This window comes from Saccopteryx bilineata, chromosome 8, assembly GCF_036850765.1.
Source record: "Saccopteryx bilineata isolate mSacBil1 chromosome 8, mSacBil1_pri_phased_curated, whole genome shotgun sequence".
Classification (NCBI taxonomy): Eukaryota; Metazoa; Chordata; class Mammalia; order Chiroptera; family Emballonuridae; genus Saccopteryx; species Saccopteryx bilineata.
In genome coordinates, this window is record NC_089497.1 from 62,621,823 (window position 1) to 62,634,516 (window position 12,694).

At 41.6% G+C, this 12,694-nt stretch overlaps 1 non-coding gene across 1 annotated transcript; it reads right to left on the bottom strand.

Annotated features, from left to right (window-relative positions):
- Positions 1 to 8,340: 8,340 nt before the first annotated feature.
- Positions 8,341 to 8,416, bottom strand: TRNAT-AGU (transfer RNA threonine (anticodon AGU)). The gene has a single exon. It is a non-coding gene; the product is annotated as a tRNA-Thr (tRNA).
- Between the last annotated feature and the right edge of the window lie 4,278 nt (positions 8,417 to 12,694).

A 12,694-nucleotide genomic window follows, 5' to 3' on the forward strand; every position in this document is an offset into this window, starting at 1 on the left:
ACATGTTTTAAGAAGATACTGTGCTTGAAAATGAAAAGAAATAGGAAAAAAAATTTAAAACATATGAATAAAATCTGATATAGGATATTTAAAATAAAAATTCAACAATAAAAAAGACAAATAACCCAATTAAAATTAGGTAAAGAATTTGAATAGACATTTCCCCAAAGGACATAAAGAAGTGGTTAGTAAGCAAATTAAAAGATGCTCCACATGCCCTGGCCGGTTGGCTCAGCGGTAGTGTGTCGGCCTGGCGAACGGGGGACCAGGGTTCGATTCCCGGCCAGGGCACATAGGAGAAGCGCCCATTTGCTTCTCTACCCCCACCCCCTCCTTCCTCTCTGTCTCTCTCTTCCCCTCCCGCAGCCAAGGCTCCAGGCAAAGATGGCCCGGGCGCTGGGGATGGCTCCTTGGCCTCTGCCCCAGGCGCTAGAGTGGCTCTGGTCTCGGCAGAGCGACGCCCCAGAGGGGCAGAGCGTCGCCCCCTGGTGGGCGTGCCAGGTGGATCCCGGTCGGGTGCATGCAGGAGTCTGTCTGACTGTCTCTCCCCGTTTCCAGCTTCAGAAAAATACAAAAAAAAAAAAAGATGCTCCACATAAGCAGCCATCAGAAAATGCAAATCACAACCATAACGAGAAACTACTCCTTACTAACCAAAATGCCTATTATCAAAAAGTCACATAAGAACAAGCATGGGTGAGAATATGGGAAAATTGAGCCATCATGTACTGTTGGTAAAAATGAAAATTAGACAGCAGTTTTCCAGTTCCTCAAAAGATTAAATCAAATTTACCATATGACCTAGTAATTTCACCCTATCTATATACTTGAGACAACTGAAAAATATATTTAGGCAAAAACTTGTACACAAGTGTTTGTAGTTACATTATTCATAATAGCCGAAAAGTACAATCCAAACATTCAACAACTGATGAATAGATAAATACAAGTAATATATCTGTACAATAGAATACTATTTAGCAAAAAAAATGAAAAATAAATGAAGTACTTATACATGATACAGCATGGATAAACCTTGAAAATTTTATGGAAGGAGAAACCAGTCTCAGAAGGCCACATATTTTATGATGCCATTTATATGAAATATCCGGAATAGGCAACTCTAGGAGACAAAGTAAAATACTTGTTGTCTAGGGGTGGGCATCGGGAGGACTGCTAGAAAGATGAAGGGTTTCCCCCCCCCATCTTTTTTAAGTGAGAAGAGAAGAGATAGTGAGACAGACCTCCACATGCATCCGGACCAAGGTTCACCCGGCAACCCCCGTCTGGGGCCGATGTACAAATTAACCAAGCTGTCCTCAGTGCCCAGAGTTGACCTCGAACCAATCAAGCCCCTGGCTGTGGGAGGGAAAGAAAGAGTAAATGGGGAGAGGGATGGGAAGAGAAGCAGATGACCTCTTCTCATCTGGTATGGAATTTAGGATTTCCGTGGGCCAGACAATGCTCTACTCACTGAGCAACCGGCCACGACAGGATTTCTTTTTAAGGTGATGAAATGTTCTAAAATGTATTAAGGTTATGTTTGCACAATTCTGTGAATACACTAACACTAAGGAAAGTGGCAGTCATGACATAAAAGAGTTCTAGGGTCAACTGTGCTAGATAATAATGAAATATTGCACATCTCTTTCCAAATTTGCATTTAGTGACTTCACATAGGCGGTTTGAAATTAGCCATGTAGGGAGTATTTACATGATGGAAATTGAAAAACGTGACGGAAATTGAAAAACAGGACCTCAGTTCATCGTCACAAAACTGTTTTCAGGGAGAACTTTTAGATTTCAAGTGTGGAGGAGACACTGCTTCAAGATGTGAGGGTTGCCTGAATGCAGGCTGGACCTGGACCAGCTGTGGGAGACTGCTTCCCATAACCCCCCTTGAAGACTGATTGGAATCCATATTAGTTCTAACATAAACCAGTAACCATCACCTGCCTCCCACTACTGGTTCCTGGAACAAGCATTCGTCCTAACCTGGTCAAACAGGTAAAGCATTTAGCCTTACCTTGGACTACCCATGACTGTCCTGTCTTGTTCTATCTAATTCTCTGGTGTCTGCCAAATGGTGCGGGGATACATCATAGTTTACAGCTGCCCAAGACATGCCCTTAGGTAAGTTTCCTTTAATAAATTTATTAATTACCAGAGTAGACTGGCCAGCCTCTTTCTTTGGTCTTTCCCTGCCATCCACTTAACTGAGGTAGATGTTCAGTCCCAGGACCTTTCCCTGGGTCTCTGCACGTACTAACATCAAGGCACCAAGAGCTGCTCTTTTATAGCTATGAACTTGGAATCATAAACTGAGAGTAAAAGGCCTTCAGAGTTTGGGGTTGGGGAAAATATTCAAAGGGTAGAACAAAGGTTTCCACTTTGGATATGGTGTAGGACTCTGACTCAATATTCAACCTAAACCTTCCATTACAACTTACTTTGGAGTGAAAATTTCTTACCTGTTCCTTATTACAGTTCCCAGCTCTGAAGGATGTTAATTTCTAGATTGAGTTCTACAACAAATTATTTTCTCTTACTGATCCTGTGGAGTAACAGGAAGAATAAAGGTAGCTGACCCATATGGAAAGCAATTTGTGAGATTATTAATCTGGAGAATATTATATTCCTTTAAGATTCATCTTTACTGAAGTAGAAGAGGGTGGTCAGAGGGTCAACCCTGCCAGAAAATTTATTTAGGTCAAGCACAGGCCTTGCACAGAATAGATGCTCAGTAAAAATTTCATGTAGCTGTTGTATTAAGTTGAAATGAACTGAGTTACATGGCAGAGAAATAAGGCTTATATCTAGTACTTTACACTAAAAATAATATAGGAAGCTAGATATAATGTACTTCAAATAAATTCTTATGAACAAAAGTAATTTGATGGTCTCTAATGTTTTTATGAGCAAACTATCTAAAAATTTTATATATGAAGTTAGTCTCAGAGGTGTATATCTTTTTTATTCCTTGTCTTTCCTTTCAGGGATATATGTTTTTTATTCCTAAAGTATAATTTTAATGATTAATTTTGTAGAACACAACACTTATAATGGTTCTCAAGCAAGTCATAACCCAATTTTTAATACCTTTATATTTTCATTACCATTTGCCTTATCTTATTGTAATTTTCTCTGATGATCAGCTAAGAACCCATGTTTCATTATTACAAGAATTTTTTTCAAAAATGACTAAGATTTTATTCCCCTTTCTGCTGCCATCATCCATGCAAATATGACTCAACTGTCCATCACTGCTATGACTAGAGCAGAGCAGCTAGAAAGAGTCACACACTGTGTAGAGTGGTATATTAGTTTTCTAAGACTACTGCAACAAATTACCACATATTTTGTTGATTTAAAACAACAGAAATTTATTTTTTAACAGTTCTAGAAGCCAGAAGTCTAAAATCACTATCTCGGGACTAACATTAAGACGGTGTCAGGGCCACTGTCCTTCCAGAAGCTACTGGGGAGAATGTGTTTCTTGACTTCCAACTTCCGGAGACTGCCGACATTACTTGCAATGTGGTTGCATCACTTCAATTTCTACCTTCTTGGTCGCATTTCTTCTTCCTCCTCTTCTGTGTCTATAATCCTCTGCTTTATTCTTATGCTATCTATAAGTGTCCAAAGACGTTATAGATGGCATTTAGAGTGTACCTGAATAATCCAGGATAATTTTATCATTTTATTATTTTCAGTGAGAGGAGGGGAGATAGAGAGACAGACACTACATGTGCCCAGACAAGGATCTACTTGGCAAACCTTATCTAGGGCTGATGCTTGAATCAACTGAGCTATCCTTAGGGACTGAGGCTGACAACTAAGCCACTGGCTGTGAGAGGGGTGGAGAGAGGGAGAAGGGGGGAAAGGAGGAGAAGAGAAGTAGATGGTTATTTCTCATGTGTGCCCTGACTGGGGATTAAACCTGGGATGTTGACCTGCCAGATTGATGCTCTATCCACTGAGCAGACTGGCCAGGGCCAATTTCCTCATTTCAAGATCCTTAATCACATCTTGTAAAAATTTTATCATGTAAATTAACATTCAAAAATTCCAGGATTCAGAACCTGATACCTCTGGGGGTAGAAATATTTATCAGCCTAACTACCTACAGTTCTATGATCTCAAGATTCAAATAGGTTCTCAACACTGCCTAGCAATTTTACTATAGCTACTGACTCTCCATGATTGTCTATCTGCATTCTCTCAATCTTTCAAACTCTCTCTTCCAAACTTCTGTCTTAGCTAAAGACTGAGTCTACACATGATGTTTCATTTCCTATCTATCTAACCACATTCCATGCCAATGTTCAATTGATCACTATGTACCAGCCATAGTTTATTCAATGCATATAGTTCTTTCTCAATTCAGATTATTTTATATGTACCATTCCCTTTCTTTGATACACTGCATTCCATTACTACTGTCTTCTCCCTTCTCCAAACCAAAATCAAGACTCTTCTAGCTTAATCTGCAGGTGTTACAAAATACCACTTTACATTAGTCTTTCCAGAGAACATGATCTTGTTTCCTGTTTTTAATATCTCTGCTTTTCCTATTATCTACATACTTTGTCTATTTAATGTAACTAAAGGCCATGATTGGTTATTCAACATTTAACCTAGAATTTATTTAGCCCAATAGAACGTAAAAGATATTCAATCAGTGGTAGGATTCATCAGTTTGCACCGGTTTGGCAGAACTGATACTTAACTTTTGCTGAGTTCGGTGAACTGGTTGTTAAAATGGCACTTGTAATTAGTGTTCTCTCTAAGGTGGGTGCCTGGGCAGCTGCCCAATGTGGAAATCACAAATTTGCATTCCTTGCTCTTTTTTCACATTCATCTGTGAGACAGTGTATTCTAAGTGCCTTGTAGTCATGTTTATTCCGTCCATAGGTGAAAAAAATTGCAAGTGAGAATGCCAGTTGAGAATCAAGATGGAAATATCTTAAATTACAGTTTTATTGTTTTTTTTCAGGTACTATTTAATATTTTTCTTTAATATTTAAAAACTGTTTCTTATAACATAATCTAGTTTTATGTACCTCTTTTATTGTTCTTATTTAAGTATTGAGTGCATGAAAAAATAAACTACCTTTTGGTATATTCTTTAATACTTAATATAGTCATTAGGGCAGAGAACCAGTTGTTAAATTATTTGAATCCAAGCATTGCATTCAATTATTATTTCAAAAAGAAAGAACTAATTACTAGGACACAAATGATAAAATTTTACAATTTTATGTTGAAGTGTGAACTTGGAAGTCAGAGAGACTTGTATTTAAATCCTGGATTTCTCATGTTTTAACTGGAAAAACGAGCAAATTTAATAATACTGTGATGTTCTACCTACCATTAATTAAAAACTGAGGATGTCAAATTACAACTTCTGACAAGTTTTGTGACTGTGGATCTTGTCAGACCTCAGTTTTTTCAACTTTAAAATGGTGGGCTTGAATTTTGTAGTTTCTAACATTCAAGTCACATCCATATTCCATAATTACTTTTTTGTGTGATATCCCAAAAGGGAAAATTTAATAGAATAGACACAAATTTTTGAAATATCTGAGGAAAATGACATAACTATGCTGATTATTAATGACCATTTAAAGTTTTCAGTATTTGCTTATAAGAAAATATAGTACATAAAAATGTTGTTCACATTTCCCTTTCCAGATTTCATTGTGCTTGACTGAGGAGTTGACAAGCCACCCTATATGTCAATTATGTTTTATCCTCAATGTTTGACAGATTGGAAAGCTGTGACAAAGAACTGACTTCAACTTAGCTTGGGTTATTCTTTGCGACTTTCATAAACCAGATAAATGTGCTCTATGTGAAACAGATGATAGTTCTGGATAACCCATCTACAAGATGGATAGCTAAGGAACAGTTATGAGTTCATTTTGAGAATTTTTATTTTATACAATGTCAGAATATGGAAGAAAAGAATCTCTTTGGTACGATACGGCCATATTGTATCTAGAAATCATAAGTTAATAATTAGAAAATAAATTTTTAAAAATTATTTCAGCCCATATTTTTGGTAAGAATTTAAGGAAACCACATAAATGATGAATTCTTTATATTAGAACAATAAAGGATATTTAGGCTATTCATGTAATAAGTAATGCAAAGAAAAGAACAATGACCTTGCAATCAGGATTCTAGTTCTGGTACTGTTACAAGCTTGCTTCCTAACAATACATGTATGAGTGTGTATGATGCCAGAGGGTTTTCTCCTGCACTAAGATGTTTGACTCAAATATTTCCTGTCATCTCTCTGTAATATGTGTATCAGTTAAAAGAATCTAATTCAAATAAAAGAAGCCTCAGTTTGAAAATGCTTGCACAATATATGTATCATTTCATATAATATGAAGACTAGTGATAGGCATTTCATTAAGCATGTCATTAAGGGTTCAGGTTCTTTCCAACAGTAAAGTCACATTTCCTGTTAGTTACATGTTTGCTGAAGTAGTTTCAAAAATAATGTTTTCACACACAGTGCTCAATAATCAAGAGATTTCTTTATGTTCTTAAAAAAATAAAAGAATTAAAACATTTTTATTAAAGTTTCATATGCATACATGCGGAAAGAGGGGAAGTGTGTATGTGTGTGTATGTAACTTTAGGAAAGTTGTGTACTTGATACTGTAGACCATTTTTGTCAAAGCAATGAAGATAATGAGATTGGTAGGTTACTCCTAATTGAGCCGGATGAAGTGGGGAAAGAAAAACTCAAGCTGATAATTTAAATTCTCAGCTCAAGCACCTCACAAATGACCTGAAACTTTCTATGTCTGCTCTGAAAGAAACCCTTATTCTATAGCCGCAGAGATGAAATTGTTGAAAACCAAACCCAGAAACTCATCCTGAGAGTGGCCGAATTGTAATGCAGATTGAATTCCCAGTCTCACAGAGTTCCGCAGCTAAAATAAGAACATTGATTGGGCTATGGGAACAGGGACACATGGGAAGATCTTGATGAAGTTGGAGATATTAGACTCTAAATTGTGCTGAGTCTCCTTTGTCAGTAGAAGCTGCCATTACATTTGATGTAAGATTAACTCTGTTTTGCCTCAGAACTCTATAATGGCCTTCCCTGAAATAATTGTAAAACACTACTGATTCTCTTCAAGACTCCCCACCCTGCCACGCTTTGCTTCTAAGCCTATAACTGGACTCAAGTTCCAGCAGACCCTGTTTTGAGTAACAAAGTGTAACCCATAAAGACAAATCAGATTAAATTTATTAATAGGTGTCTACTAAACAGAAATTCTGAATTTAATTTTGCTGCTTAGAGGGTTAGAAAGGCTGGTTAGTTTGGTGGCTGAAATGTGGACCAAAATGTATGTTACACTGAATTAAGTTGAAATACCAGAATGCCTTGGTATATGATAAAAGGTTCCACAGGCTTTGAGAAAAGGGACTATAGAGTGTATCTATCATGTAAGACCTGTTTACTTGCTCCAGGAAGGTCCAGACTTCACACCTTATGACATGACTTTGACAAGTAAATTTGTGAGGAGAGCCCCAGCATCCTTGAAGAGCTTTGTGGTCATTCTTCTTTATAAGTCAGAATTACTGCCATTGAATTAGGAAATGTAAAGGCAATAGGATAATTGGATTTAAGGTGTCAGGGTCAAGTGGCAACACTAATCACCAAAGGGGAGGTAGAGGTGGTTGCCATAGGGATGGCAGAATCAAAGCAACAATCAGAATAGTCTGACAGGCAGAAATTGGTGATGCTAGCTAGTTAATAATGGTGTCCTACAAGTGAAATAGGCAGGCAGTCTACTACCTTCTTACTGGATCTGCATAGGCAGGAGAATTCTAAGGGAATTAAAGTCTAATTTAAATTATAATAACTGTTATTGCCAATCAGTCAATTATCAGATTTGAGTCAGTTTACTAGACATAGAATTCTTGAAAGGAGGAGAGGCTGGGCTCCGAAGAAGGACCCTGATACTCTGTCAAAAATCTGGATTGTCAATCTTTTTTTTTTTTTTTTTCATTTTTCTGAAGCTGGAAACAGGGAGAGACAGTCAGACAGACTCCCGCATGTGCCCGACCGGGATCCACCCAGCACGCCCACCATGGGGCGACGCTCTGCCCACCAGGGGGCAATGCTCTGCCCATCTTGGGCATCGCCATGTTGTGACCAGAGCCACTCTAGCGCCTGAGGCAGCGGCCACGGAGCCATCCCCAGCGCCTGGGCCATCTTTGCTCCAATGGAGCCTTGGCTGCGGGAGGGGAAGAGAGAGACAGAGAGGAAGGAGAGGGGGAGGGGTGGAGAAGCAAATGGGCGCTTCTCCTGTGTGCCCTGGCCGGGAATCGAACCCGGGTCCTCCGCACACTAGGCCGATGCTCTACCACTGAGCCAACCGGCCAGGGCCTGGATTGTCAATCTTTATCCCAGCCTTTCCCAAAGATAGTAACAGCCTTTTGTCAGGGAAAAGGAAATAATGAGGGATTATTGGACACTGGCTATGAGCTGACACTAATTCAGTGAAACCCAAAATGTCGCTGTGGTCGCAGTGAGGTTAAGAGTAACAGAATTTTAGTTCAGGTTTGTCATACAGTGGGTCCCTGAACTGGGATTATTTTCCCAGACCCGGAATTTATATGTGAAATAGACATTCTCAGAATTTGGCATAATTACACGATATGTCCTTGACTCATGGAGTGGAGACTATTATTGTGAGGAAGACCAAGTTGAAGCCATCAGAACTATCTCTACCTATGAAAACAGCAAACCAATAATAATACTACATTCCTAAAGGGATTGTATAGATTAGTGTCATCATCATGGACTTGAAGGAGATTTCCAGCACATCCTGGTATCACTCACTTATCTGATTTGTGCAGAAAGCTGGTGGATCTTGGTGAATGATAATGTGTTATCATAAGTTTAACCAGGTGATGGTTCTAATTACAGCTGATTTACCAGAATTGCTTTCATTGCTTCATCACATTAACACATCTTCTCGTATCTGGTCTGCAGTTATTAATATGAAAAATGTTTCTTTTCTCATATCAATTAATAAATAACACAAGAAGCTGCTTGATTTAAGTCCAGGGGAAGAAAGATGGTGACAGAGTAGGCGGACATTCCAACTGCCACTTCCCAGGACCAAATTGGACTACAACTTAATTTAAGAACAATCATCTTGAAAAACCAGCTTTGGACTAAACTAAGAGGAATCTATAACCAAGGATCACTGAAGAAGCCACACGGAGACTGGTAGAAAGGGCAGAGACACGGAAAAGGCTGCCCCACTCCCAGGAGCAAGTGGCAGCCCAGAGGGTCCCTAATAGTGGGGTGGGTTACCCTGAGAGGTGTGGGTCCTCAGCCCCAGGACCGGAGCCCCAGCCTAGAGCCCCAGAGCCTAGAAGCGGTGCCCAGACAGCATTTAGCTGTGAAAAGAGCTGGGTTTCTGTCTGCAACAAAGACACAGCTCTCAGACGCAGATTCTGTTTTAAAGGGCCCACGCAGAAAACCTCGTTCACAGCCACTTACCTGGCGCTGACTGAGAGAACTGGAGTTGCTGGAGAAGAGTTGTTGGGCAGATAAAATGTATTATCCTCACTTTGTTAAAGATGGTGCTTCCCACGTGGAGGCCGTCGCCCAGGTGATATTAATGTGTGTTGGGGGCAGGCTGTGGGCAGGCAGGATCCTTGTAGCCTGGGGCTTGGTTTTGGGATTAAGCCTTTCCCACCCTTTTTGATGTGGGGTGGTGCAATCCCATCATGTCTCTGGTGGATGACTTTGTATTAGAGACTTCTCTATTTTGTATATTGGATTAAAGGTTTGGATTTCTACACTATAACATAGGGGCAGAACGGGAGCTTGCTCTGGGTTCCTGAGATTATCATTAGAGGAGAGAGCAGAGAGGAGAGGGGAGAGAGGCCACGTGGAGGAGGCCAGGAGAAGCAGCCAAGATGGCGGAGTGTTGAGTGAGAAGCCAGTTTGTGCAGAGTTTGTGCAGGGATAAGGAAGGAGATGGGGAACAGAGGTTGTAAAGCCAGCAGCCAAGGCCAGAGCCACTATCACAGCAGCCTTCTGGCCCATGCAGGTTCGCATTGGATTCGGACAGTCGGTAAAGAAACCATGGAGCCAAAAACTGGTGGGCCATAGCCTTTACTCCTAGCTTGCACCTGGCGGGCAAGTAAAAATACACACTGGGCTCCAAAACCCAGTCACACTCAGTGCTCACAAAGCCACTGACTTATCCGAGTTTCCTAGAATCAAAGGTTTCTAGCTCACCAGCCTTATTCTCCTCAGTTCCCCATCGCATCTCACTCAGCATTCCACCATCTTGGCTGCTTCTCCTGGCCTACTCCACGTGGCCTCCTTCTGCTGCTGGCTCTACTCTCTCCTCTAATCATCCCAGGAACCAAGAGCTCAAACTCCGGTTTTGCCCCCACTTTATACTGTAGCTTCACCACCTCTAATCCAATATACAAAGTAGGGAAGTCTCTAATACAAAGTCACCTGTGAGGCATGATTGGATTGTACCACCCTACATCAAAAAAGGGTGGGAGAGGCTTAATCCCAAAACCAAGCCCCAGGCTAAATTCTCAACACACATTAATATCACCTGGGCAACGGGCTCTTTAACAAAGTGAGCATAATACATTTTATCTGCCCAACAGAGGTGAATAAGTCTGGTGAGCTAGAAACCTTTGATTCTAGAAAACTCGGATAAGTCAGTAGCTTTGTGAGCACTGAATGTGAGTGGGTTTTGGAGCTCAGTGTGTGTTTTTACTTGCCCGCCGGGTGCAAGCTAGAATTAAAGAAGATGGCCCACCAGTTTTTGGCTCCGTTGTTTCTTTACCGACTGTCCGAATCCAATGCGAACTTGCATGGGTCAGGCTGCTGTAGTGGTGGCCCTGGCCCTGGCTACTGGCTTTACAAGAATGTAAAGTTGGAGGCCCAGGAAAAGACACTTTGGGGGACGGCCACCTGAAGCCCTGTGCTGAGGCATACTCCAATACTGATGTGGACATCTTTCTTGGGTGAGCAATCCCCTCTGAGTGGCATCAGCCTGGAGAAAAGCAGCTGCTCCACCCTCAAGCATCCCTCTTACCCCAGATGTGACAACAGATCGTTCTGAGAGGCCAGGAAGCAGAGGGTCCATCAATGATTCAGTTTTCTGGTGTTGAGACCGGAATTCCTCCTCACACTCTCCCGAGTCTATGACTAGTGCTTCCACATCACCGAAGACTCAGTTGAATCTGTCCAGAGAGCCGCAGACCACCCCTCTGAGTCTCAGAGGCCACACCCATCGGACTCCTGCGGCCACACTCTGCTGAGGCCTGTAAAAAAAGTCTAGACAGACTGACACCTGGGGCCAAGGGGCAGAACCACACCCACCATCCTTCCTAATCCCTGAATTGCTGCAGGCTCTAGACTCCAGCAGTGGCTTTTTCTAAGTCTGAGCCTAAAAAACAGCCAGCAGACAGGCTGCAGGAGGCAGGACTCAGGGAAACTTGGCCATTTGAGTGGACTTTCCCCCAGAACCAGAGTGGGTAAAAGTCAGCCTAGGAGTATAGCTTGGTATTTCCATGTAAATCTGGGCCCAGCAGAGGCAGCTACAAACTCTGAATTGCTTGTAGCTCCAAGAAGGTTGATGAGGGCCAGTCACAGGCAGTGTCTCCCACTGGTCTGCACTGGTGTTGGTCAAATACTGGTGTTGGTTTAAATATGACATATATGTTTGCTTGCTTTTGGTGTGGGGACAGGCTGTAAGCTGGCAAAGTCGTTATAGCCTAAGGCTTAGTGTTAAGACTAAGCCTTTCCCACCCTCGGGTGGTGCATTCATGAGGAATCCCATCATGCCTCAGATAAGTGACTTTATATCAGAGACTTCCTTGTTTGTATATTGGATTAAAGATTTGGATTTCTACACTATAAAGAGGGGGCAGACCAGAAGCTTGCTCTCTCTAGGTTCCTCTCTAGGCATTAGAGAGGAGAGCAGAGAAAGGCCATGTGGAGGAGGCCAGGAGAAGTAACCAAGATGGTGGAGTGCTGAGTGAGAAATCAGTTTGTGCAGAATTTGTGCAGGGAGAAGGAAGGAGATGGGAAACAGAGGTGAATAAGTCTGATGAGCTAGAAACTTTTGATCCTAATAAACTCAGATAAATCAGTAGCTTTGTGAGCACTGAATGAGTGGTTTTGGAGCCCAGTGTGTGTTTTTACTTGCACACCGGATGCAAGCTAGGATTAAAGATGATAGCCCACCAGTTCTTGGCTCCATTGTTTCACTACCATCTGTCCGAATGTAATGCGACCCTGCATGGGCCAAGCAGCTGTGATGGTGGCCGTGGCTACTGGCTTCACAACTGGGCTCCTGCTAGGAAGGCCCAGGGCTGGCACATCCAGGGGTCAGCTTTGGAAAGCATCAGTTCAGAACCTAACAACCCTTGCTAGGGTTGTTTCCTAAGAAAAAGCACCTCACACCTGGCCTAGCTGAGGTAAAATCTACTCTCTGTGATCAGCACCAGCACAGTGGCTCACGTGCATTAGATAGGGTTGAGCTTCATAGTCAGCTGGTCTGGGCACTGGATATTCTGTCCTGCCAGGCTAGATTTCAGGGGAAGGGAGAGAGGCTTGGAGCATGGACATTTAAAGTGTGGGTCCTTATGAGTCTATTGTTGGATCTCGTTGAGT